This window comes from Choloepus didactylus, chromosome 4, assembly GCF_015220235.1.
Source record: "Choloepus didactylus isolate mChoDid1 chromosome 4, mChoDid1.pri, whole genome shotgun sequence".
In the NCBI taxonomy this organism is placed as follows: domain Eukaryota; kingdom Metazoa; phylum Chordata; class Mammalia; order Pilosa; family Megalonychidae; genus Choloepus; species Choloepus didactylus.
In genome coordinates, this window is record NC_051310.1 from 153772513 (window position 1) to 153797367 (window position 24855).

The 24855-nt window shown below is 41.5% G+C and overlaps 1 pseudogene; it reads left to right on the forward strand.

The window, feature by feature from the left end:
• Positions 1 to 868: 868 nt before the first annotated feature.
• Positions 869 to 24855, forward strand: part of LOC119532233 — a 70023-nt pseudogene continuing 46036 nt past the window's right edge.

Here is a 24855-nt window from a genome sequence, read left to right on the forward strand (position 1 = left end):
TGTTAAATGAATGAGACAGAAATGGGGTAGGAAAGCAGACAACTAAATGGTAAACAGGGAAAACTAGAATTCATGAGAGGGAAAAGGAAGAGGATTTCAGTAGGCAACAGGGTCATTCATTTGTGGTTTGAAGTTAGGTTGATTGAGCTTGTAAAAGTGGGGAGAAGAAACAGCTGAAGTCTTAGAAAGTCATTAAATGGTGGTGTTCTGTTACAGGAATTTTCACCTTTGGAGGAGTTCTCTAGTTATCTGTGTTGCTTGGATCCAGCATTGACTAAATCAAGGGATTACCTGAGACACCTCCCACCCGCACCGGCTTCATCTATGTCCACAACTCAGGAATTCTGGCCCCTAGAACTTTTTCTTCTCCCCTTCTGAGTCTGGATTTCAACTCCGTATTTTCCCAAACCCTGTAGCCTCCAGGTCAGCACTATTGCCACTGCTTCCTGCCTCCCTTGTCCACTTATTTTTTTCTGGAATTGTGTCATCTAAAGTTTGCAGTTTTCTCTTTTGATATCTCTCACGGTTTGCTGCAGTAATAAGCCGGAATGGAGTTGCACGTAGACAGTAGGCAGGGATCTGTCTCCTCCAGGGGCTCTTCTCCTGGCTTCCAGCCCCCTCATTCATAGCCCTCCCTGCGGAAAGCTTTTAAGTGTGGTGCCTACAGGCTGGGTGCCCCGGGAGGGAAAGGGTCTACGACCGGGAGGAGGAGCTCATTAGTTTTGCAGCCCAGCCTTGCAGGATTGGATCAGGGTGTGTCACCAAGGAGATGGGGCAGGCTGCGTGCTCGGCTGTCATTGGCTGGGGATTCCCTGGCTTGAGGATATAAACCAGCGCCCTAGGGAACAGTGCACTCAGTGCCAGCCACAACCAGCGAGAGCGACGCAGCGGAGTGTACTACTGCCGGCTCACCGAGAAGGCGCAGGTGGGACCATGGAGAAAGAGTGAGAAGGGCAACAAGCCCGTCGGGCCTTAGAGGCTCCTGGGGAGGGGAAACGGGTGTGCCACCTAGACCTGGGAATCCAGCACTCCGAGTTCCAAGGGGGTAGGAGAGGGAACGAGCACGCTGGCTCGAGAGGCCCGGCAGGGAGCACAGTGCCTGGGGTAAGGCGACAGAGCAGCGGGCCAAGTAAGCGCAGTCTGGGGCGCGCGCGAAAATGGAGCAGGGAGGGGTGACGCCACCTGAGCAGGAAGGGGAATCTAGGGGTAAAATGAACCCCTATGTGTGTCTTTTGCGTTTGTTGGGAGGGAGGCATATCCCCCAACCCTAAACTCAAGGAAAAAAATGTTGCCTCCCTGTGTGCCCTTCACAGGTTTGCATTCTAGAGTCTAGGCAAAGCTGCAGCATTTGGTGCCTAGATCCACACATTTGAAAACCCTTCTCTCTGCTCTGGTCCTCAAATACTCAGTCCAAGTCTCCAGCAGTTAGAATCACTGTGGCTTTTGGATGCCCAGGGATGCAGAGTGTTTTGGGGGAACTGATGGCTGATGAGAAACTCCTTTGAGTTGTGGCTAAATATACCAAGTGGCCACTGGCTTCCAACATTTTCATTTCCTTTGCACCTCTTGGGGATGCTATTTGATGAAGTTCTCTCTGTTGGCCCTACCTTGCCTCTTCATTGCTTCTCTTCTCAGTTATCCTTTACCGGCCAGCCCTATTGCCCTCTCACCTGCCCTTTACCCAGCTACTTTCCTGAGGTTTATTCTTGCTGAGTGTAGGCATTCTGGGCAAGTGCCCTTAGGTCTCCCCATCTTCTAAACTCCCTGTAGGCAAAGAGAAGGGAAGGTGGGAGTGGGCATGAACAATACCACTGACAGGGATAGAAGCAGGAGAAAAGTTCAAGTGAGGTATGGAATAGGCAATGGTTTTTGGAACTTGTTAGAAAGTTTTAAAATCATTTTCAAACTGAGCCTTTAAGATAGGTGGGAATAGTTACATTTCCTTGCTTTATACCCAAGGAAAGAATTTTTGAAAGACAAAATTAAGAGTAGAATCCAGATTGCAGTCTTCTCAACTCTAGACCAGAAGTTCCTAAACCTGGCTTTGGAAACAGAATACAGAATTCTGTTTCAAGTGTAGCAGCATTTCTATAAAATATAGATTCTGAGACCTCTTTCCAGAATTGGGAATTTTTAGGGGTGGGCCACAGAACTTATTTTGTATAAACTCCTGCTGAGTAACTTATGCAAGCAGCCTTCTCCAGCCTCTGACAACTACCCTTAAGGATAGTATCTTCTCTTTTGTGTAGTCTCTTCTCTGGTTTTGAGTTACCCCTTGCAATTTCATATGGCAGGGTCCTTTGTGGCCTGGGAATTCCAGAAATAAGGATCCAGGGGCACTAGGATTGACACATAAATCTCCTATGAATGTTCCCTTTGTTTTTTTGTCAATCAAAAAACTTAGCCCTTAGATAGGCTGAGGGAGGAGCTGCTAGGTGAGGGTCCAAAAGTGATCACGTTGTGGAGGTGCTGAAGGTAATTAGTCTTGATTACATTTTGGGTATTCGGGGGTGGTGGATTGGTGTGGTGGTGGGAGGTGGGGAGGGTACTGAAAAGACTTGTATTGGTTTTTTCTGCCCTAAAGTAGGTCTTAACCATTTTTTTTAGTGCTGTCTTACCCTTTCCTTCTAGCCATCACCTTCATTCTACTTGATTTGATTATTCCATTGCTCTACTCTGTCAACTCTGATCTATGCTTTCTAAATCTTTGCCATTATGAGAGATATTAAACCTGCCAGTGGTAGCAACACTGGAGTTGAGGCTGCTACTGGAAACATAGACTTTGTTAACTTTTTTTTTTTTACTTTTTATTTTGAAATGAATTCAAATTTATAGGACAGTTGCAAAAATAATACAAACCCCATATACAGAACTCCAGCCTAACCCAACCCTCCTCCATCCAAACCCAGATCTACCAACTTTAATATTTTTTCACTTTACTATTTCTTTCTTTCCCTTCCTGTCTATTATCCATGATCTATTGCTCTGTCTTCTGAACATGTGGGAGCAAGTTGCACACATCCTTGAACAAATAATATAATTCACATATACATTTCCTGTGAACAAGAATATTCATTTATGTAATCATATTAAATGTAGTTATGAAATTCAGGAAATTTAACATTGATATAAAGCTTACATTCTGTATTTTATTTTTTTCTTATGTCCCAAGTGTGTCCTTTTGAGCCTTTTTCCCTCTATTCTTAGATCTCATCCAGGATCATCTATGGCATTTAATTGTCATTATCTATTTAGAGTGTCTTTTTTTTCAATTGTGGAAACATATATACAGCATAAATCTTCCTATTCCAACCCCTCCCAAGCATCCCAATTGTTGGGATTAATCACATTCACAGTGTTGCAATGCCATCAACTTCCCACCATCCATTACTAGAAATTTCCCCTCACCCCAAACAGAAACCCTACACTCATTTCTTATTAACTCCCCATTGCCCCCCCCCCCTCTTTTCATAACCCATACTCTACTTTTCACCTATATGATCATATTCTCTGATACTTTCTTTGTGTTTACTGTGGGGCTTAAATTTAACATCCTAAATCTATAACAATCTTGTTTTCTTTGATACCAACTTAACTTCAATAGGACACATAAACTATGTTCCTATACTCCTCCATTCCACACCTTTATGCAGTTCCTGTGAAAAATTACATAGTTTACATTGAGTCCAAAACCACTGATTTATAATTACACTTTATGTATTTAGATCCTGTAGGAAGTAAATAGTGGAGTTACAAATGAAAAATACAGTAGTATTGGTATTTATATTTACCAGGTGATCTTTACTGGATATCTTTATTTCTTCATGTAGTTTCAGTCAATTGTTTAATGTCCCTTCCTTTCAGCCTGCACAATTTCCTTTAGCATTTCTTATAGGACTCATCTAGTGGTGATGAAGTCCCTCACCTTTTGATTATCCGGGAACGTTTTCATCTCTTCTCATTTTTTAACCTCCAGGTGTTTGTGAATTTTCTAAGTCTCTGACAGTTATTGACTTGTGATTGTATTCCATTGTGGTCAGAGAATATGCTTTGAATAATTTCAGTTTTTTTTTTTTAATTTATTGAGGCTTGTTTTATGTCCCAGAATATGGTCTATTCTTGAGAAAGTTCCATGATCACTAGAGAAGAATGTGTGTCCTCGTGAGTTGGGATGTAATGTTTTATATATGTCTGTTAAATCCAATACATTTATCAGATTGTTTAGGTTATGAATTTCCTTATTGGTCTTCTGTCTGTTTGATCTATCTATAGGAGAGAGTGATATGTTGAAGTCTCCCATAATTATTATGGAACCATCCATTGCTCCCTTTAGTTTTGCCAGTGTTTGTCTCATGTATTTTGTGGCCCCATGGTTGTGTGCATAAACAGTTTTGATTATTTCTTCTTGTTGAATTGCCCCTCTTATCAGTATGTAGTGATCTTCTTTGACTCTCATAGCATCCTTGCATTTAAAGTGTATTTTATCTGTGATTAATATTGCTACTCCTGCTTTCTTTTGGTTGTAGCTTTCATGAAATATTTTTTCCATCATTCACTTTCAATTTCTTTGTGTCCCTGTGTCTATGATGAGTCTCTTGTATGCAACATATTGATAGTTCATATTTTTTGGTCGATTCTGCTAATCTATATCTTTTGATTGGGGAGTTTAATACGTTTACATCTAATGTTATTACTGTGAAGGCATTTATTAAATAAGTCATCCTATCCTTTGGTTTATGTTTGTCAGATATATTTTTTCCCTCACTCTCTTATTGTCCTTTAATGAACCCACAGTGAATCTCTTTAGTACTGAATGTTTCTCTATATCTCTCTCTCCTTTCTTTGTTTCTCTGTCCATAGGGCTCCCTTTAGTATCTCAAGTAGGGCAGGTCTTTTATTAGCAAAATCTCTCAGCATTTGTTTGTCTGTGAAAAATTTAAGCTCTCCCTCAAATTTTAAGGAGAGTTTGCTGGATAAAATATTCTTGGTTGGAAATTTTTCTCTTTCAGAATTTTAAATAGGTCATGTCACTGCCTTCTCGCCTCCATGTTGGCTGCTGAGTAGTCACTACTTAGTCTTATGTTGTTTCCTTTGTATGTGGTGAGTTGCTTTTCTCTTGCTGCTTTCAGAACTTGCTCCTTCTCTTCAGTATTTGACAGTCTGATCAGAATATGTCTGGGAGTGTGTTTCTTTGGATTTATTCTATTCAGAGTTCATTGGGAATTTATGCATTGTGTATTTATATTGTGTAGATAGTTTGGGAAGTTTTCCCAACAATTTCTTTGAATACTCTTTCTAGACCTTCACCCTTCTCTTCCCCTTCTGGGACCCCAATGAGTCTTATATTTGGATGTTTTTTTTAATCTTGATCATATCCCTGAGGTCCATTTCATTTTTTTAAATTTTTTTCCCCATTCTTTTTTTTGTTCTTTCATTTTCCGTTCTGTGGTCCTCGAGGTCACTGATCCACTGTTCACCTTCCACTAGTCTTCTACTATGAGTATCCAGAATTTTTTTAATTTGGTTAACAGTTCCTGTTTTTCCATAAGATCATTTATTTTTTTATTTACTCTTGCAATTTCTTCTTTATGCTTTTCTAGGGTCTTCTTGATGTCCTTTGTATCTTGTGCCATGCTCTTCTTCATGTCCTTTATATCCTGTGCCATGTTCTTGTTGTTTGTCTTTAGTTCTTTGATTAATTGCTCTAAGTACTGTGTCTTCTCTGATCTTTTGATTTGCTTCTTTGGGCTTGGGGCATCCATATCATCTGGTTTTTTCATATGCTTTAAAATTTTCTGTTGTTTTTGGCCTCTTGGCATTTGCTTTACTTGATAGGGTTGTTTTAGGATATATAGAATTATTCAAAGGCTAATCTCTGTTTTGTCAGATCTACAACTTGATGGCTTACACTTTCTCTAACTAACCAGCAGATGGCATCCGCGAGTCACCTATTCCCCTCAAGTCAGTTCTCCCTAACTTTGTCTTTGTGGTTTGTGGGGGTCTGATTCCTGTGGGGTCCAATTTGTGCACTGAGTTTCGGTTTGTTGTTGGTGCTGTCTGCCCTGAATATGGGGCGTGTGTCTGAGTGGTTAGGGAGGGAGGGCAGCTTTAATAATCAAACCTCCTAGGTGATCCTGGAGATTTAAGGCTGTTGCAAGAGCCTAAGCCTTCATTTCAGTCTTGCCACAGATTGTCTCCACCGCTGACCCACAACTCCTTAGAATTGGCGTACGGACCCTGGGATTTCCAAGTGGGTCCCTTTTCCAAGCTGTTCCCTTCTAGAGCCTCTGCTGAGGGAAGGTTGTGCTATGTCACAAGTGCGCACTGTCCTTCAAGGGAAGTTCTGGGTCGCCGGGCCTGTAGGGCTATTCCCAGCCTGCTGTAAGGATAGCTGAATGGGGAGTGTTAATTTCCCCCTTTTCACACAGCTCCGCCTTCCCAGCTCCAGGACAATTAGCTGTGGGTGCATGAAAGTCTATTGCCATGCCCAATACTGTGGTGTGGTGTGTGTTGCTGGAAACGGTTCCTGTCATACTGGATTTTTTGGTGTGGCTCTGGGCTGTGGTGCCTGAGCAGGGGATGAGTGTTCCCAGCCTGCTGGGAAGATGGCTACAAGGAGCGTGGTTATTTTCCCCTTTTGGCTAACCTCTCCCTTCCTCTGAGACAGTTAGCAGTGGTTGTGTGAAAGGCCATCTTCCACGCAAGATATTGAGGTGTTCTCACAGCCCATCCCTGCCACGCTTCACTGTGGGCAGAATTCAGAAAGAGTGGTGAGTGGGTGAGCCTAGTGTGTCTTCTAGTGAGAGAGGGAGCCTCCTCTTTCCGCAGCTTCTCTGTCCCCTTCATTGAAAGTCATTAGGCATTGCTCTGTGATGCCCTTGGTATGTGGGAGCACAACTCACCTTGATTTTTCTTTTCTTCCCTAGGTTCACATATGAAGATTATCAGAGCACTGCAGAATGGCTTCTGTCCCACACCGAGCACCGACCTCAAGTGGCAGTGATCTGTGGCTCTGGTCTAGGAGGTCTGGCTGATAAAGTAACTCAGGCCCAGGCCTTTGAATACAGTGAGATACCCAACTTTCCTCAAAGCACAGGTACAGGCAGGGGGAAGAGGGAGATGGAACTGAAGGGTATTGATGGGATTCTGTGAAACTTAATATGTGAAGGCAAGTGCTTTCGTGCCTGGACTTCCTGTGGCAAATGTTGTAAGATGGGAAAAAAAGCCCACAGTCAGAATGACTAGCAGGAAATTTGCCTATTATGGATTCTATAATAGACAGGGCATGTGTGCCTCAGTGGGACTACGTGATGACATCTTTCTTATGTTTATGTGACTCAGAGCTCCTTAAAGCTCTACAACACTTCCCTCAATGTGGTCCCCCTCCATCCTCACCATATATGCACACACCCCTCTCATTTCTCCCAGCCTGCACCTTAAAGGGAAAAAGCAGTGTTTGAAACCTTCCAGGACAAAGTCAAGCCTCCCCTGTCCTATGTCTTCCTGCCATTCCCCATTTCTCCAGCTGTAGCTCCAGTCCTAGGATAAGGCACAAACTGATACAGAGCAACAAATGAACACACAGAGTGCTATCTTTTTACAGACATGCAGAGAATACATAAATACCTAAGACTTGATTCCGATTGACCCTGTAGAAGGAGGAGGAGGTGGGATGTCTCCTATGCACAGTAGAGGTCTGAGAAGGAGAATGTTTTTAAACACTTAGCATTCTAATAGCACCCAGAAAGCCCTGAGGCTAAAATTTACAAAAGTGTCAGTTAAAATAAGGGCCAGTATAAAAACGCAAAGGTAGTTTATTTGGTTTGCTCATTAATTTCTCAGGTAGATAACTTCTTGGTTTATGTATTAATTTCTCAGATTTTTATATCCCCTCCTCTTTTCCCTGGAGAGTTCAAAGAATTTTACTTAATATTTTTCAAACCTTCTGGGGCAAGACTGTAAGAGCTGACTAGGGAGGTGAGAATGGGAGTTGGAGAAGGAAATAGAAGAGAGAGGACATGGCTTCTAGGGACATAGTGGCAGCGTTGGCTCTATCTGCCACTCCTACCCCCAATGAGAAGTTCTCTCACTGTGATAAGTAAAGGAATTTATAAAATTTATCAACCTATTTATTTTTTATACTCTACTTGGGTTTTCCTAACTATATTGCCTTTGTTGTATGACTGGTTTTTTATGAGCTCCTCTGTCTCTGAGTATCCTTCAACTTGTTTCTCTTGGCTCTCCCTAAGGGAGAGGCTGGCCAAGTCTATTGGAGGAGACTGACAGACAAGGAAAATGGTAATAATGGTGAAGATGTCTATGTGGAGCATTATCTTTGCACTTCCAAGCCCTGCATGCCCCAACAAGGACTATTTTCTGTTCTAAAGGGAGGAGATTCAAGCCAGGGTCCGGACTTAGCCAGTTGCTTTTTCTCTCGTTCACTAGTCTAGTCTTTTGGAAGCCAGAGTAGACCTTTGAACTCCATTTCTAGAGTGAGGAAATATGTAGCTTTTGAGAATTTTGCCAGTCGATAATTATTGCATTCCCTTCTTTGTTAGCCACTTACTCTATTTTTTACTCACGTTTTATTCATGACTTTCTCATTCTTTTGAAATTTGTTTTAAAAGTTTTTCTTCCTTTCATATATGTTCCCCCATTGAACATCCTTATCCCCCCATAGCTCTAATCTCATGTTGTACTTACATACTTGTGTGATTATGATAATATCTATCTCCTTCAGCTGACTTGATCTTTCTGAAGGCAGAGGTAATTATGTGGTTTTTTTGCTTAATTATATATTCATGTATTGAACATAGTGAATGGCCATGGTGATACTCAATGGATATGTTGATGAAAGCATCATCCCATTCATTTCCTTTCTTTTTTGTGTACAGTACCAGGTCACGCTGGACGACTGGTGTTTGGGTTCCTGAATGGCCGAGCCTGTGTGGTGATGCAGGGCAGATTCCACTTTTATGAAGGCTACCCGCTCTGGAAGGTAAATCAGGAAGACCAGAGGACTGCCTATCTTATTTTTTTACCTAGCTACCTGGGCTGGATAGCTGTTCATTTCCCTGCTTCCTCTTTGTTCATGATGTGTGCCCACATGGTGAGCTATCACTGCATATTTGTGTGGGTGGGTGGTGAGATTGTTAAGAAACTTTCTGGTCTTTTGCTTTTAAGGTAACGTTCCCAGTGAGGGTTTTCCGGCTTATGGGTGTGGACACCCTAGTGGTCACCAATGCAGCTGGAGGGCTTAACCCCAAGTTTGAGGTTGGAGATATCATGCTGATCCGTGATCATATCAACATGTTTGGTTTCTCTGGCCAGAACCCTCTCAGAGGCCCCAGTGATGAAAGGTCAGTATCTTGCCCTTTGCTTATAGATGGGTGGAGCTTAAGGATTTATTTAGGAGGCAGGAAAGAACTCTATGCAATTAATCTGAAGTGATCCTTCAACCTGTGCCCTAGGTTTGGCCCTCGTTTTCCTGCCGTGTCTGATGCTTATGACTGCAATCTGAGGCAGAAGGCTCACTGTGCCTGGAAACAAATGGGGGAGCAGCGAGAGCTACAGGAAGGCACGTATGTGATGGTGGGAGGCCCTGACTTTGGAACCATTGCAGAGTCTCATCTGCTGCTGAACCTGGGGGCTGACGCTGTAGGTAAGAAAGGGAACTTGGTTGGAGTCTTAAAGACAGAGGGGGAGAGGCGGGGCAAGATGGCAGACTGGTGAGCTGTATGTTTTAGTTACTCCTCCAGGAAAGTAGGTAAAAAGCCAGGAGCTGCGTGGACTGGACACCACAGAGCAATCTGTCTTTGGGCATACTTCATACAACACTCATGAAAACATGGAACTGCTGAGATCAGCGAAATCTGTAAGTTTTTGCGGCCAGGGGACCCGCGCCCCTCCCTGCCAGGCTCAGTCCCGGGGGAGGAGGGGCTGTCAGCTCCGGGAAGGAGAAGGGAGAATTGCAGTGGCTGCTCTTATCGGAAACTCATTCTACTGATTCAAACTCCAACCATAGATAGACTGAGACCAGACACCAGAGACTCTGAGAGCAGCCAGCCCAGCAGAGAGGAGACAGGCATAGAAAAAAAACAACACGAAAAACTCCAAAATAAAAGCAGAGGATTTTTGGAGTTCTGGTGAACACAGAAAGGGGAAGGGCGGAGATCAGGCCTTGAGGCGCATATGCAAATCCCGAAGCAAAGCTGATCTCTCTGCCCTGTGCACCTTTCCTTAATGGCCCTGGTTGCTTTGTCTATTAGCATTTCAATAACCCATTAGATCTCTGAGGAGGGCCGTTTTTTGTTTTTTTTTTTTTAAATCCTTTTTGCTTTTTCTAAAACAATTACTCTAAGAAGCTCAATACAGACAGCTTCAAAGAATTCAAATTTGGGCACGTCAAGTCAAGAGCAGAACTAAGAGAGCTCTGAGACAAAAGGCAATAATCCAGTGGCTGAGAAAATTCATTAAACAACACAACTTCCCAAGAAAAGGGGGGTGTCCGCTCACAGCCACCATCCTGGTGGACAGGAAACACTCCTGCCCATCGCCAGCCCCATAGCCCAGAGCTGCCCCAGACAACCCAGTGTGATGGAAGTGCTTCAAATAACAGGCACACACCACAATACTGGGTGTGGACATTAGCCTTTCCTGCAACCTCAGCTGAATGTCCCAGAGCTGGGAAGGGGGAGCAGTGTGAATTAACAGAGCCCCATTCAGCCATCATTTGAGCAGACTGGGAGCCTCCCAACACAGCCCAGCAGCCCAGAACTGCCCTGGGGGGATGGCACTCACCTGTGACATAGCACAGTCATCCCTCAACAGAGGACCCGGGGTGCACAGCCTGGAAGAGGGGCCCACTTGCAAGTCTCAGGAGCCATACGCCAATACCAAAGACTTGTGGGTCAGTGGCAGAGACAAACTGTGACAGGACTGAACTGAAGGATTAGACTATTGCAGCAGCTTTAAAACTCTAGGGTCATCAGGGAGATTTGATTGTTAGGGCCACCCCCCCTCCCCGACTGCCCAGAAACACGCCCCACATACAGGGCAGGCAACACCAACTACACACGCAAGCTTGGTACACCAATTGGGCCCCACAAGACTCACTCCCCCACTCACCAAAAAGGCTAAGCAGGGGAGATCTTGCTTGTGGAGAACAGGTGGCTCGTGGACGCCACCTGCTGGTTAGTTAGAGAAAGTGTACTCCACGAAGCTGTAGATCTGATAAATTAGAGATAAGGACTTCAACTGGTCTACAAACCCTAAAAGAACCCTATCAAGTTCAGCAAATGCCACGAGGCCAAAAACAACAGAAAATTATAAAGCATATGAAAAAACAGACGATATGGATAACCCAAGCCCAAGCACCCAAATCAAAAGACCAGAAGAGACACAGCACCTAGAGCAGCTACTCAAAGAACTAAAGATGAACAATGAGACCATAGTACGGGATATGAAGGAAATCAAGAAGACCCTAGAAGAGCATAAAGAAGACATTGCAAGACTAAATAAAAAAATGGATGATCTTATGGAAATTAAAGAAACTGTTGACCAAATTAAAAAGATTCTGGACACTCATAGTACAAGACTAGAGGAAGTTGAACAACGAATCAGTGACCTGGAAGATGACAGAATGGAAAATGAAAGCATAAAAGAAAGAATGGGGAAAAAAATTGAAAAACTCGAAATGGACCTCAGGGATATGATAGATAATATGAAACGTCCGAATATAAGACTCATTGGTGTCCCAGAAGGGGAAGAAAAGGGTAAAGGTCTAGGAAGAGTATTCAAAGAAATTGTTGGGGAAAACTTCCCAAATCTTCTAAACAACATAAATACACAAATCATAAATGCTCAGCGAACTCCAAATAGAATAAATCCAAAAAAACCCACTCCAAGACATATACTGATCACACTGTCAAACATAGAAGAGAAGGAGCAAGTTCTGAAAGCAGCAAGAGAAAAGTAATTCACCACATACAAAGGAAACAGCATATGACTAAGTAGTGACTACTCAGCAGCCACCATGGAGGCGAGAAGGCAGTGGCACGATATATTTAAAATTCTGAGTGAGAGGAATTTCCAGCCAAGAATACTTTATCCAGCAAAGCTCTCCTTCAAATTTGAGGGAGAGCTTAAATTTTTCACAGACAAACAAATGCTGAGAGAATTTGCTAACAAGAGACCTGCCCTACTGGAGATACTAAAGGGAGCCCTACAGACAGAGAAACAAAGAAAGGACAGAGAGACTTGGAGAAAGGTTCAGTACTAAAGAGATTCAGTATGGGTACAATAAAGGATATTAATAGAGAGAGGGAAAAATATGGCAAACATAATCCAAAGGATAAGATGGCCGATTCAAGAAATGCCTTCACGGTTTTAACGTTGAATGTAAATGGATTAAACTCCCCAATTAAAAGATATAGATTCGCAGAATGGATCAAAAAAAATGAACCATCAATATGTTGCATACAAGAGACTCATCTTAGACACAGGGACACAAAGAAACTGAAAGTGAAAGGATGGAAAAAAATATTTCATGCAAGCTACAGCCAAAAGAAAGCAGGTGTAGCAATATTAATCTCAGATAAAATAGACTTCAAATGCAGGGATGTTTTGAGAGACAAAGAAGGCCACTACATACTAATAAAAGGGGCAATTCAGCAAGAAGAAATAACAATCGTAAATGTCTATGCACCCAATCAAGGTGCCACAAAATACATGAGAGAAACACTGGCAAAACTAAAGGAAGCAATTGATGTTTCCACAATAATTGTGGGAGACTTCAACACATCACTCTCTCCTATAGATAGATCAACCAGACAGAAGACCAATAAGGAAATTGAAAACCTAAACAATCTGATAAATGAATTAGATTTAACAGACATCTACAGGACATTACATCCCAAATCACCAGGATACACATACTTTTCTAGTGCTCACGGAACCTTCTCCAGAATAGATCATATGCTGGGACATAAAACAAGGCTCAATAAATTTAAAAAGATTGAAATTATTCAAAGCACATTCTCTGACCACAATGGAATACAATTAGAAGTCAATAACCATCAGAGACTTAGAAAATTCACAAATACCTGGAGGTTAAACAACACACTCCTAAACAATCAGTGGATTAAAGAAGAAATAGCAAGAGAAATTGCTAAATATATAGAGACGAATGAAAATGAGAACACAACATACCAAAACCTATGGGATGCAGCAAAAGCAGTGCTAAGGGGGAAATTTATAGCACTAAACGCAGATATTAAAAAGGAAGAAAGAGCCAAAATCAAAGAACTAATGGATCAACTGAAGAAGCTAGAAAATGAACAGCAAACCAATCCTAAACCAAGTACAAGAAAAGAAATAACAAGGATTAAAGCAGAAATAAATGACATAGAGAACAAAAAAACAATAGAAAGGATAAATATCACCAAAAGTTGGTTCTTTGAGAAGATCAACAAGATTGACAAGCCCCTAGCTAGACTGACAAAATCAAAAAGAGAGAAGACCCATATAAACAAAATAATGAATGAAAAAGGTGACATAACTGCAGATCCTGAAGAAATTAAAAAAATTATAAGAGGATATTATGAACAACTGTATGGCAACAAACTGGATAATGTAGAAGAAATGGACAATTTCCTGGAAACATATGAACAACCTAGACTGACCAGAGAAGAAATAGAAGACCTCAACCAACCCATCACAAGCAAAGAGATCCAATCAGTCATCAAAAATCTTCCCACAAATAAATGCCCAGGGCCAGATGGCTTCACAGGGGAATTCTACCAAACTTTCCAGAAAGAACTGACACCAATCTTACTCAAACTCTTTCAAAACATTGAAAAAAATGGAACACTACCTAACTCATTTTATGAAGCTAACATCAATCTAATACCAAAACCAGGCAAAGATGCTACAAAAAAGGAAAACTACCGGCCAATCTCCCTAATGAATATAGATGCAAAAATCCTCAACAAAATACTTGCAAATCGAATCCAAAGACACATTAAAAAAATCATACACCATGACCAAGTGGGGTTCATTCCAGGCATGCAAGGATGGTTCAACATAAGAAAAACAATCAATGTATTACAACACATTAAAAACTCAAAAGGGAAAAATCAATTGATCATCTCAATAGATGCTGAAAAAGCATTTGACAAAATCCAACATCCCTTTTTGATAAAAACACTTCAAAAGGTAGGAATTGAAGGAAACTTCCTCAACATGATAAAGAGCATATATGAAAAACCCACAGCCAGCATAGTACTCAATGGTGAGAGACTGAAAGCCTTCCCTCTAAGATCAGGAACAAGACAAGGATGCCCGCTGTCACCACTGTTATTCAACATTGTGCTGGAATTGCTAGCCAGGGCAATCCGGCAAGACAAAGAAATAAAAGGCATCCAAATTGGAAAAGAAGAAGTAAAACTGTCATTGTTTGCAGATGATATGATCTTATATCTAGAAAACCCTGAGAAATCAACGATACACCTACTAGAGCTAATAAACAAATTTAGCAAAGTAGCGGGATACAAGATTAATGCACATAAGTCAGTAATGTTTCTATATGGTAGAAATGAACAAACTGAAGAGACACTCAAGAAAAAGATACCATTTTCAATAGCAACGAAAAAAATCAAGTACCTAGGAATATACTTAACCAAAGATGTAAAAGACCTATACAAAGGAAACTACATAACTCTACTAAAAGAAATAGAAGGGGACCTTAAAAGATGGAAAAATATTCCATGTTCATGGATAGGAAGGCTAAATGTCATTAAGATGTCAATCCTACCCAAACTCATCTACAGATTCAATGCAATCCCAATCAAAATTCCAACAACCTACTTTGCAGACTTGGAAAAGCTAGTTATCAAATTTATTTGGAAAGGGAAGATGCCTCGAATTGCTAAAGACACTCTAAAAAAGAAAAACGAAGTGGGAGGACTTACACTCCCTGACTTTGAAGCTTATTATAAAGCCACAGTTGCCAAAACAGCATGGTACTGGCACAAAGATAGACATATAGATCAATGGAATCGAATTGAGAATTCAGAGATAGACCCTCAGATCTATGGCTGACTGATCTTTGATAAGGCCCCCAGAGTCACCGAACTGAGCCACAATGGTCTTTTCAACAAATGGGGCTGGGAGAGTTGGATATCCATATCCAAAAGAATGAAAGAGGACCCCTACCTCACCCCCTACACAAAAATTAACTCAAAATGGACCAAAGATCTCAATATAAAAGAAAGTACCATAAAACTCCTAGAAGATAATGTAGGAAAACTTCTTCAAGACCTTGTATTAGGAGGCCACTTCCTAGACTTTACACCCAAAGCACAAGCAACAAAAGAGAAAATAGATAAATGGGAACTCCTCAAGCTTAGAAGTTTCTGCACCTCAAAGGAATTTCTCAAAAAGGTAAAGAGGCAGCCAACTCAATGGGAAAAAATTTTTGGAAACCATGTATCTGACAAAAGACTGATATCTTGCATATACAAAGAAATCCTACAACTCAATGACAATAGTACAGACAGCCCAATTATAAAATGGGCAAAAGATATGAAAAGACAGTTCTCTGAAGAGGAAATACAAATGGCCAAGAAACACATGAAAAAATGTTCAGCTTCACTAGCTATTAGAGAGATGCAAATTAAGACCACAATGAGATACCATCTAACACCGGTTAGAATGGCTGCCATTAAACAAACAGGAAACTACAAATGCTGGAGGGGATGTGGAGAAATTGGAACTCTTATTCATTGTTGGTGGGACTGTATAATGGTTCAGCCACTCTGAAAGTCAGTCTGGCAGTTCCTTAGAAAACTAGATATAGAGCTACCATTTGATCCAGCGATTGCACTTCTCGGTATATACCCGGAAGATCGGAAAGCAGTGACACGAACAGATATCTGCACACCAATGTTCATAGCAGCATTATTCACAATTGCCAAGAGATGGAAACAACCCAAATGTCCTTCAACAGATGAGTGGATAAATAAAATGTGGTATATACACACGATGGAATACTACGCGGCAGTAAGAAGGAACGATCTGGTGAAACATATGACAACATGGATGAACCTTGAAGACATAATGCTGAGCGAAATAAGCCAGGCACAAAAAGAGAAATATTATATGCTACCACTAATGTGAACTTTGAAAAATGTAAAACAAATGGTTTATAATGTAGAATGTAGGGGAACTAGCAGTAGAGAGCAATTAAGGAAGGGGGAACAATAATCCAAGAAGAACAGATAAGCTATTTAACGTTCTGGGGATGCCCAGAAATGACTATGGTCTGTTAATTTCTGATGGATGTAGTAGGAACAAGTTCACTGAAATGTTGCTATATTATGTAACTTTCTTGGGGTAAAGTAGGAACATGTTGGAAGTTAAGCAGTTATCTTAGGTTAGTTGTCTTTTTCTTACTCCCTTGTTATGGTCTCTTTGAAATGTTCTTTTATTGTATGTTTGTTTTCTTTTTAACTTTTTTTTTCATACAGTTGATTTAAAAAAGAAGGGAAAGTTAAAAAAAAAAAAAAGAGAAAAAAGACAAACAAGGAAAAAAAAAAAGATGTAGTGCCCCCTTGAGGAGCCTGTGGAGAATGCAGGGGTATTCGCCTACCCCACCTCCATGGTTGCTAACATGACCACAGACATAGGGGACTGGTGGTTTGATGGGTTGAGCCCTCTACCATAAGTTTTACCCTTGGGAAGACGGTTGCTGCAAAGGAGAGGCTAGGCCTCCCTGTATTTGTGCCTAAGAGTCTCCTCCTGAATGCCTCTTTGTTGCTCAGATGTGGCCCTCTCTCTCTGGCTAAGCCAACTTGAAAGGTGAAATCACTGCCCTCCCCCCTACGTGGGATCAGACACCCAGGGAAGTGAATCTCCCTGGCAACGTGGAATATGACTCCCGGGGAGGAATGTAGACCCGGCATCGTGGGATGGAGAACATCTTCTTGACCAAAAGGGGGGGGATGTGAAAGGAAATGAAATAAGCTTCAGTGGCAGAGAGATTCCAAAACGAGCTGAGAGATCACTCTGGTGGGCACTCTTACGCACACTTTAGACAACCTTTTTTAGGTTCTAAAGAATTGGGGTAGCTGGTGGTGGATACCTGAAACTATTAAACTACAACCCAGAACCCATGAATCTCGAAGACAGTTGTATAAAAATGTAGCTTATGAGGGGTGACAGTGGGATTGGGAATGCCATAAGAACCAAACTCCACTTTGTCTAGTTTATGGATGGATGTGTAGAAAAGTAGGGGAAGCAAACAAACAGACAAAGGTACCCAGTGTTCTTTTTTACTTCAATTGCTCTTTTTCACTCTAATTATTATTCTTGTTATTTTTGTGTGTGTGCTAATGAAGGTGTCAGGGATTGATTTAGGTGATGAATGTACAACTATGTAATGGTACTGTAAACAATCGAAAGTACAATTTGTTTTGTATGACTGCGTGGTATGTGAATATATCTCAATAAAATGATGATTAAAAAAAAAAAAAAGACAGAGGGATCTGGTAAATAGGGATAAGGAGGAGGAAGAGATTACAGATAGAGAGGATCCTATTTAAGGGAAGAGTTAAGTAAGCTGACTTCTAAGGGATACTAAAGTTGCAAGGTTTATTTTTTAAATTTATAAAATGTTTCTTAATTATTTATTTATTTTTATAGTATCAGACTTTCGCACTGAACACCAATGGCTTTAACAACAGCTGCAGATAAAGTTTACCATGAAAGATGCAGTCAATGCTACTGACCTGTCCATGACTCAATGATTGTTTCTAACAAATATCATTAATGGCACTTTCTGTCATTCTGGCTCGAAGAGGGCACTGAGTCATTGGAACTCAATTTAAAATTACCGCAAGTGAATAGAATGAACATTGCATTAATAATATTTATGAGAAACATTTAGGCTCTTTGAGGTCCCACTTAATATATTAAGCAGTACAGAACACTGATAGTGCCACCTAATAATTCGGCTGGTTCTTTGGATTTTAGGGGAAGAGAATTTGAGATTCAATATTGTGACCTGTTAATGAATGGAGGGGAGGCTAAAGGAAGAGGAGGAGTCATTTGCCAATCTCAACAATTCATTTCCCTCTTTCTCCCCATCAGGCATGAGTACAGTACCAGAAGTTATAGTTGCACGGCACTGTGGACTTCGAGTTTTTGGATTCTCTCTCATCACTGACAAGGTTATTACAAGTTATGAAAGCTTAGAGAAGACTACTCATGATGAAGTTCTGGAATCCGCGAAACAAGCTGCACAGAAATTGGAACAGTTTGTCTCCATTCTTATGGCTAACATTGCACCCTCTGACAAGGCCATTTGAGCAGCCTATTGTAATCCTCATGTGGGAAAATAGATTTTACCTCTTGATGGAAGGAGCTGTGAAATATTGTGGCCATGTTTTCTAATGTTTAACAAATATGTATAATTTCAGTAATCAATAATCTACAAATATTTATTAAATGCCTAATTTATGTGAAAGGTACTTCTTAATGCATCTCCTTAAGAAACTTATATTATGAGCAGGGAGACATAAGGAATCATTTAAAAAAATTGACAACATAAATATCAACACTATTATCTTTTAGTACAATACAAGTATTCATATCAGAAATTCATTACATAGCACATGGTTCATAGCAAATGTGTTAAACACTGTAATACATGTTTAGGGAAAGAAGAAAGCATTTCTAGCCAGAGCAGCTCGAGAACACTTCAAAAATGTAAGAAGAAAGTCATATGTTATTGTGCGTAGGTGACTTGGGTATGAGCTGTCTCAGGTGGGACTTCAATAAGCAGAGAAATGCAGAAAGTAATAATAATATCTAATATTTGTAATTTTCTCACATTTAATAAAGCATTATTATAAATATGCTCATTGAATCCAAAACCCTCTGTGAGGTGGTCCGGAAAGGCAAAACTCACCTTATTCTGCAAATGTGAAAACTGAGGCCCTGTAACCTAAGTGAGAAATTGAAATGGGCCTTAAAACCTAGGTTTTCTGACTCATGGTTTGGTGCCTTCACACCCACCTCATGTCCCAGGCAGACTGAAAAGGGCAGAAGCACAGGGGTGGCAAGTGCAAGTTGTTTGGGATGGAGCCCTTCATACGCTCAAGTCCTGGCACAAAGAAGTTGTTTGATAAATGGCTACTATATGAACTAATTAATTAATTTAAGCTCCCATCTTCAGGTACACTTTTTGTGCTTTGAGTGATATAAATTGCTGCAGTCCCAGCAAGTGTGGCTATTCAGCCAGGACCCTCCTGTGTAGCTGGCATTGATAGCTTATGACTCAGGTTGATTCTTGCTGAGTTTAAGTGTTCTGGGCAAGTGCCCTTAGGTCTTCCCATCTTCTAAACTCCCTGTAGGGCAAAGAGAAGGGAAGGTGGGAGTGGGCATGGAGAATACCACTGACAGGGGTATAAGCAGGAGAAAAGTTCAAGTGTGGTATGGAAGAGCCAATGGTTTTCGGACCTTGTTAGAAAGTTTTAAAATGATTTTCAAACTGAGCCTTTAAGATAGGTGGGAGTAGTTACATCCCCTTGCTTTATACCCAAGGAAAGAATTTTCAAAAGACAAAGTTAAGACTAGAATCCAGACTGAGGTCTGCTCTATTCTAGACCAGAGGTTCCTAAACCTGGCTTTGGAAACAGAATACAGAATTCTGTTTAAAGTGTAGCAGCACTTCTATAAAAATATAGATTCTGAGACTTCTCTCCAGAATTGCGGATTTTTAATGGCGGGCCACAGAACTTATTTTGAATAAACTCCTGCTGAGAAACTTATGCAACCAGCCTGCTCCAGGCTTTGACAACTACCTTTAAGGACAGTATCTCCTCTTTTGTGCAGTCGCTTCTCTGGTTTTGAGTTACCTGTTGCAATTTCATATGGCAGGGTCCTGTGTGGCCTGGGAATCCCAGAAATAAGGATCCAGGGGAACTAGGACTGACACACAAATCTCCTATGAATGTTCCCATTGCTTCTTTATCAATCAAAAAACTTAGCCCTTAGAATTCGGCCAAGGCAGGAGCTGCAGGTGCGGGTCCAAAAGTGGTCAGGCTGTGGAGACCCTCAAAGTAATTAGTCCTGATTACATTTTGGGTATTTGGGGGGTGGAGTGGTGGGTGCAGGGACGTGGGGAGGGTACTGAAGAGGATTGTATTGGTTTATCCCTGTCCTAAAGGAGGTCTTAATCCATTTTTTTAAGTGCTCTCTTACCCTTTCCTTCTAGCCAAGCCCCTTCATTCTACTTGATTTGATTATTTCACTGCTCTACTCTGTCAACTCTGATCTATGCTTTCTAAATCTTTGCCATTATAAGAGATATTAAACCTGCCAGTGTAATTGGAGTTGATGCTGATAGTGGAAACACAGACTTCATTAACTTTTGTCAGACTCCGGACTGGAGGGGGATTCGTATCAGACTTTCGGTGGGCAGGATTCAGAAAGAGTGGTGGGTTGGTGAGCCTAGTGTGGCTTCTAGTGAGAGCGGGAGCCTCCTCTTTGGGCGGCTTCTCTGTCCCCTTCATTGAAAGTCATTAGGCATCGCTCTGTGAGGCCCTTGGTATGTGGGAGCACAACTCACCTTGAGTTTCCTTTTCTTCCCTAGGTTCACATATGAAGAATATCAGAGCACTGCAGAATGGCTTCTGTCCCACACCAAGCACCGACCTCAAGTGGCAGTGATCTGTGGCTCTGGGTTAGGAGGTCTGGCTGATAAAGTAACTCAGGCCCAGGCCTTTGAATACAGTGAGATACCCAACTTTCCTCAAAGTACAGGTACAGGCAGGGGGAAGAGGGAGATGGAACTGAGGGATATTGATGGGATTCTGTGAAACTTAATATGTGAAGTCAAGTGCTTTTGTGCCTGGACTTCCTGTGGCAAATGTAAGGTGGGAGAAAAGCCCACAGTTTGAATGACTAGCAGGAAATTTGCCTATTATGGATTCTATAATAGGCAGGGCATGTGTGCCTCAGTGGGACTACGTGATGACACCTTTCTTATGTTTATGTGACTCAGAGCTCCTTAAAGCTCTACAACACCTCCCTCAATGTGGTCCCCCTCCATCCTCACCATATATGCACGTACCCTTCTCATTTCTCCCAGCCCGCAGCTTTAAGGGAAAAAGCAGTGTTTGAAACCTTCCAGGACAAACCTTCCAGTCCTAGGATAAGGCACACACTGATACAGAGCAACAAATGAACACACAGAGTGCCATTTTTTTACAGACATGCAGAGAATTCATAAATACCTAAGACTTGATTCCTACTCGCCCTGTAGAAGGAGGAGGAGGTGGGATGTCTCCTATGCACAGTAGAGGTCTGAGAAGGAGAATATTTTTAATGGCATTCTAATAGCAGCCAGAAAGCCCTGAGGCTAAAATTTAGAAAAGTGTCAGTTAAAATAAGGGCCAATATAAAAAGGCAAAAGTTGTTTATTTGGTTTATTCATTAATTTCTCAGGTAGCTAACTGCTTGGTTCATATATTAATGTCTCAGATTTTTATATCCCTTCTTCTTTTCCCTGGAGAGTTAAAAGTGTTTTACTTAATATTTTTCAAACCCTTTGGGGCAAGACTGGGAGATCTGAGCAGGGAGGTGAGAGTGGGAGTTGGAGAAGGAAATAGCAGAGAGAGGGCATGGCTTCTAAGGGACATAGTGGTAGCATTGGCTGTATCTGCCACTCCTACCCCCAATGAGAAGGGCTCTGCACTGTGATAAGTAAAGCAATTTATAAAATTTATCAACCTATTTATTTTTTATACTTGAGTTTTCCTAACTATCACCTTTGCAGTATGACTGGTTTTTCACAAGCTCCTCTGCCTCTGAGTATCCTTCAACTTGTTTCTCTTGGTTCTCCCTAAGGGAGAGGCTGGCCATGCCTATTAGAAGAGACTGCCAGACAAGGAAAATGGTAATAATGGTAAAGTTGTCTATGTGGAGCATTATCTTTGCACTTCCAAGCCCTGCATGCCCCAACAAGGACTAGTTTCTGTTCTAAAGGGAGGAGATTCAAGCCAGGGTCCAGACTTTGCCAGCCGGTTTTTCTCTCGTTCACTAGGCTACTCTTTTCAAAGCCAGAGTAGACCTTTGAGCTCCCTTTCTAGAGTGAGCAAATATATAGCTTTTGAGAATTTTGCATTCCCTTCTTTGTTAGCCACTTTCTCTATTTTTTTACTCACATTTTATTCATGACTTTCTCATTCTTTTGAAATTTGTTTTAAAAGCTTTTCCTTCCTTTGATATCTGTTCCCCCATTGAACATCATTATCCCCCCATAGCTCTCATCTCATGTTGTACTTACATACCTGCCTGTACGATTATGATAATATCTATCTCCTGCAGCTGACTTGATGTTTCTGAAGGCAGAGATAATTATGTGTTTTTTTTGCTTAACTATATACTCATGTATTGAACACCGTGCATGGCCATGGTGATACTCAGTGCGTATGTTGATGAAAACATCATCCCGTTCATTTCCTTTCTTTTTTGGGTACAGTACCAGGTCACGCTGGATGACTGGTGTTTGGGTTCCTGAATGGCCGAGCCTGTGTGGTGATGCAGGGCAGATTCCACTTTTATGAAGGCTACCCACTCTGGAAGGTAAATCAGGAAGACCAGAGGACTACCTATGTTATTTTTTTACCTAGCTACCTGGGCTGGATAGATTTTGGATTCCCTCCTTCCTCTTCTTTCATGATGTATGCCTACATGGGGAGCTATCACTGCATCTTTCTGTGGGTGGGTTGGTGAGATTGTTAAGAAACCTTTCTGGTCTTTTGCTTTTAAGGTCATGTTCCCAGTGAGGGTTTTCCGGCTTATGGGTGTGGACACCCTAGTGGTGACCAATGCAGCTGGAGGGCTTAACCCCAAGTGAGGTTGGAGATATCATGCTGATCTGTGATCATATCAACATGCTTGGTTTCTTTGGCCAGAACCCTCTCAGAGGCCCCAATGATGAAAGGTCAGAATCTTGGCCTTTGTTTATAGATGGGTGGAGCTTAAGGATTTATTTAGGAGGCAGGAAAGTACTCTATGCAATTAATCTGAAGTGATCCTTCACCCTGTGCCCTAGGTTTGGCCCTTGTTTTCCTGCCGTGTCTGATGCTTATGACTGCAATCTGAGGCAGAAGGCTCACTGTGCCTGGAAACAAATGGGGGAGCAGCGAGAGCTACAGGAAGGCACCTATGTGATGTTGGGAGGCCCCGACTATGAAACCATTGCAGAGTCTCATCCGCTGCAAAACCTGGGGGGCTGATGTTGTTGGTAAGAAAGGGAACTTGGCTGGAGGCTTAAAGACAGAGGGATCTGATAAATAGGGATGGGGAGTAGGAAGAGATTACAGATAGAGAAGATCCAATTTAAGGGAAGGGTGAACTCAGCTGACTTCTAAGGGATACTAAAGTGGCAAGGTTTTATTCTTTTTAATTTGTAAAATGTTACTTAATTATTTATTTATTTTTATGGTATCAGACTTTCCCAGTGAACACCAAGGGCTTTTACAACAGCTGCAGATAATGTTTACTGTGAAAGGTGCAGTCGGTGCTACTGACCTGTCCGTGACTCAATGATTGTTTCTAAGGATTAGTCTAACAAGTGTCATTATGGCCACTTTCTGTCATTCTGGCTTGAAGAGGGCACTGAGTCATTGGAACTGAATTTAAAATTCCCACAAATGAATAGAATGAGCATTGCATTAATAATATTTATGAGAAATATTTAGGCCCTTTGAGGTCCCACTTGATATATTAAGTAGTACAGAACAATGAAAGTGCAATATAATAATTCAGCTGGTTCTTTGGATTTTAGGGGAAGAAAATTTGATATTTAATATTCTGACCTGTTAATGAATGGAGGGGATGCTAAAGGAAGAGGAGGAGTCATTTGCCAATCTCGACATTTCATTTCTCTCTTTCTCCCCATCAGGCATGAACACAGTACCAGAAGTTATAGTTGCACGGCACTGTGGGCTTTGAGTTTTTGGCTTCTCTCTCTCACTAACAAGGTGATTATGAGTTATGAAAGCTTAGAGAAGACTACTCATGAGGAAGTCCTGGAATCTGCAAAACAAGCTGTACAGAAATTGGAACAGTTTGTCTCCATTCTTATGGGTACCATTCCACCCTCTGACAAGGCCATTTGAGCAGCCTCGAAGTGGTCTGGTCAGCCTCTCCACTATGGGGTGTAAATGGCTGCTACCTTGTTGGGGTCAGCTGCCTCTGCCCTTTAGTAGTAGCAGAAAGGAGAGGAGGATTGCTATCTTTCACCTTCCCCACTTCTCCCACCAGCCACTTTTGGTGCCAAATCCTGTCAGTTATCTTCTCAAAAAGAGTTTCCAATCTCAAAAGAGTTTCCAGAGAAGAAGCCCATGCCCTACCACATGTTGGTGGATATGCCCATGATTTGACTTGAGCCTTCAAACTTGGCTCTGTGACTGCTACTAACTTTAAAGTCACGCTCTTACATACCTGGGGACTCAGCTCTGCCATCCCCTTAGCATTGGGGGCCATATAATGACCAGACCAAAACCTCTTAGACTTTAATGCCATTTTTAAAAAGAAAGAAAGCTGTATAATAAATAATTTCTTCATTTTTTTTGTGTAACTTTGAATGAGTCTGGGGCCACAGGCCAAGACTGGCATGAAAAGCTGTGAGACCACATCTGTGTGACTATCTGGTACTCAGACAGAAGCTAGGAACTTAAATGAATGTGGTGAGGAGAGGATGAATAAAGGAAAGGCAAAATGATGAAGATGGGTAGGGAAGATAATAAGGGAGAAAGGAAGGGCTAACTTCTGGCACATGATGAT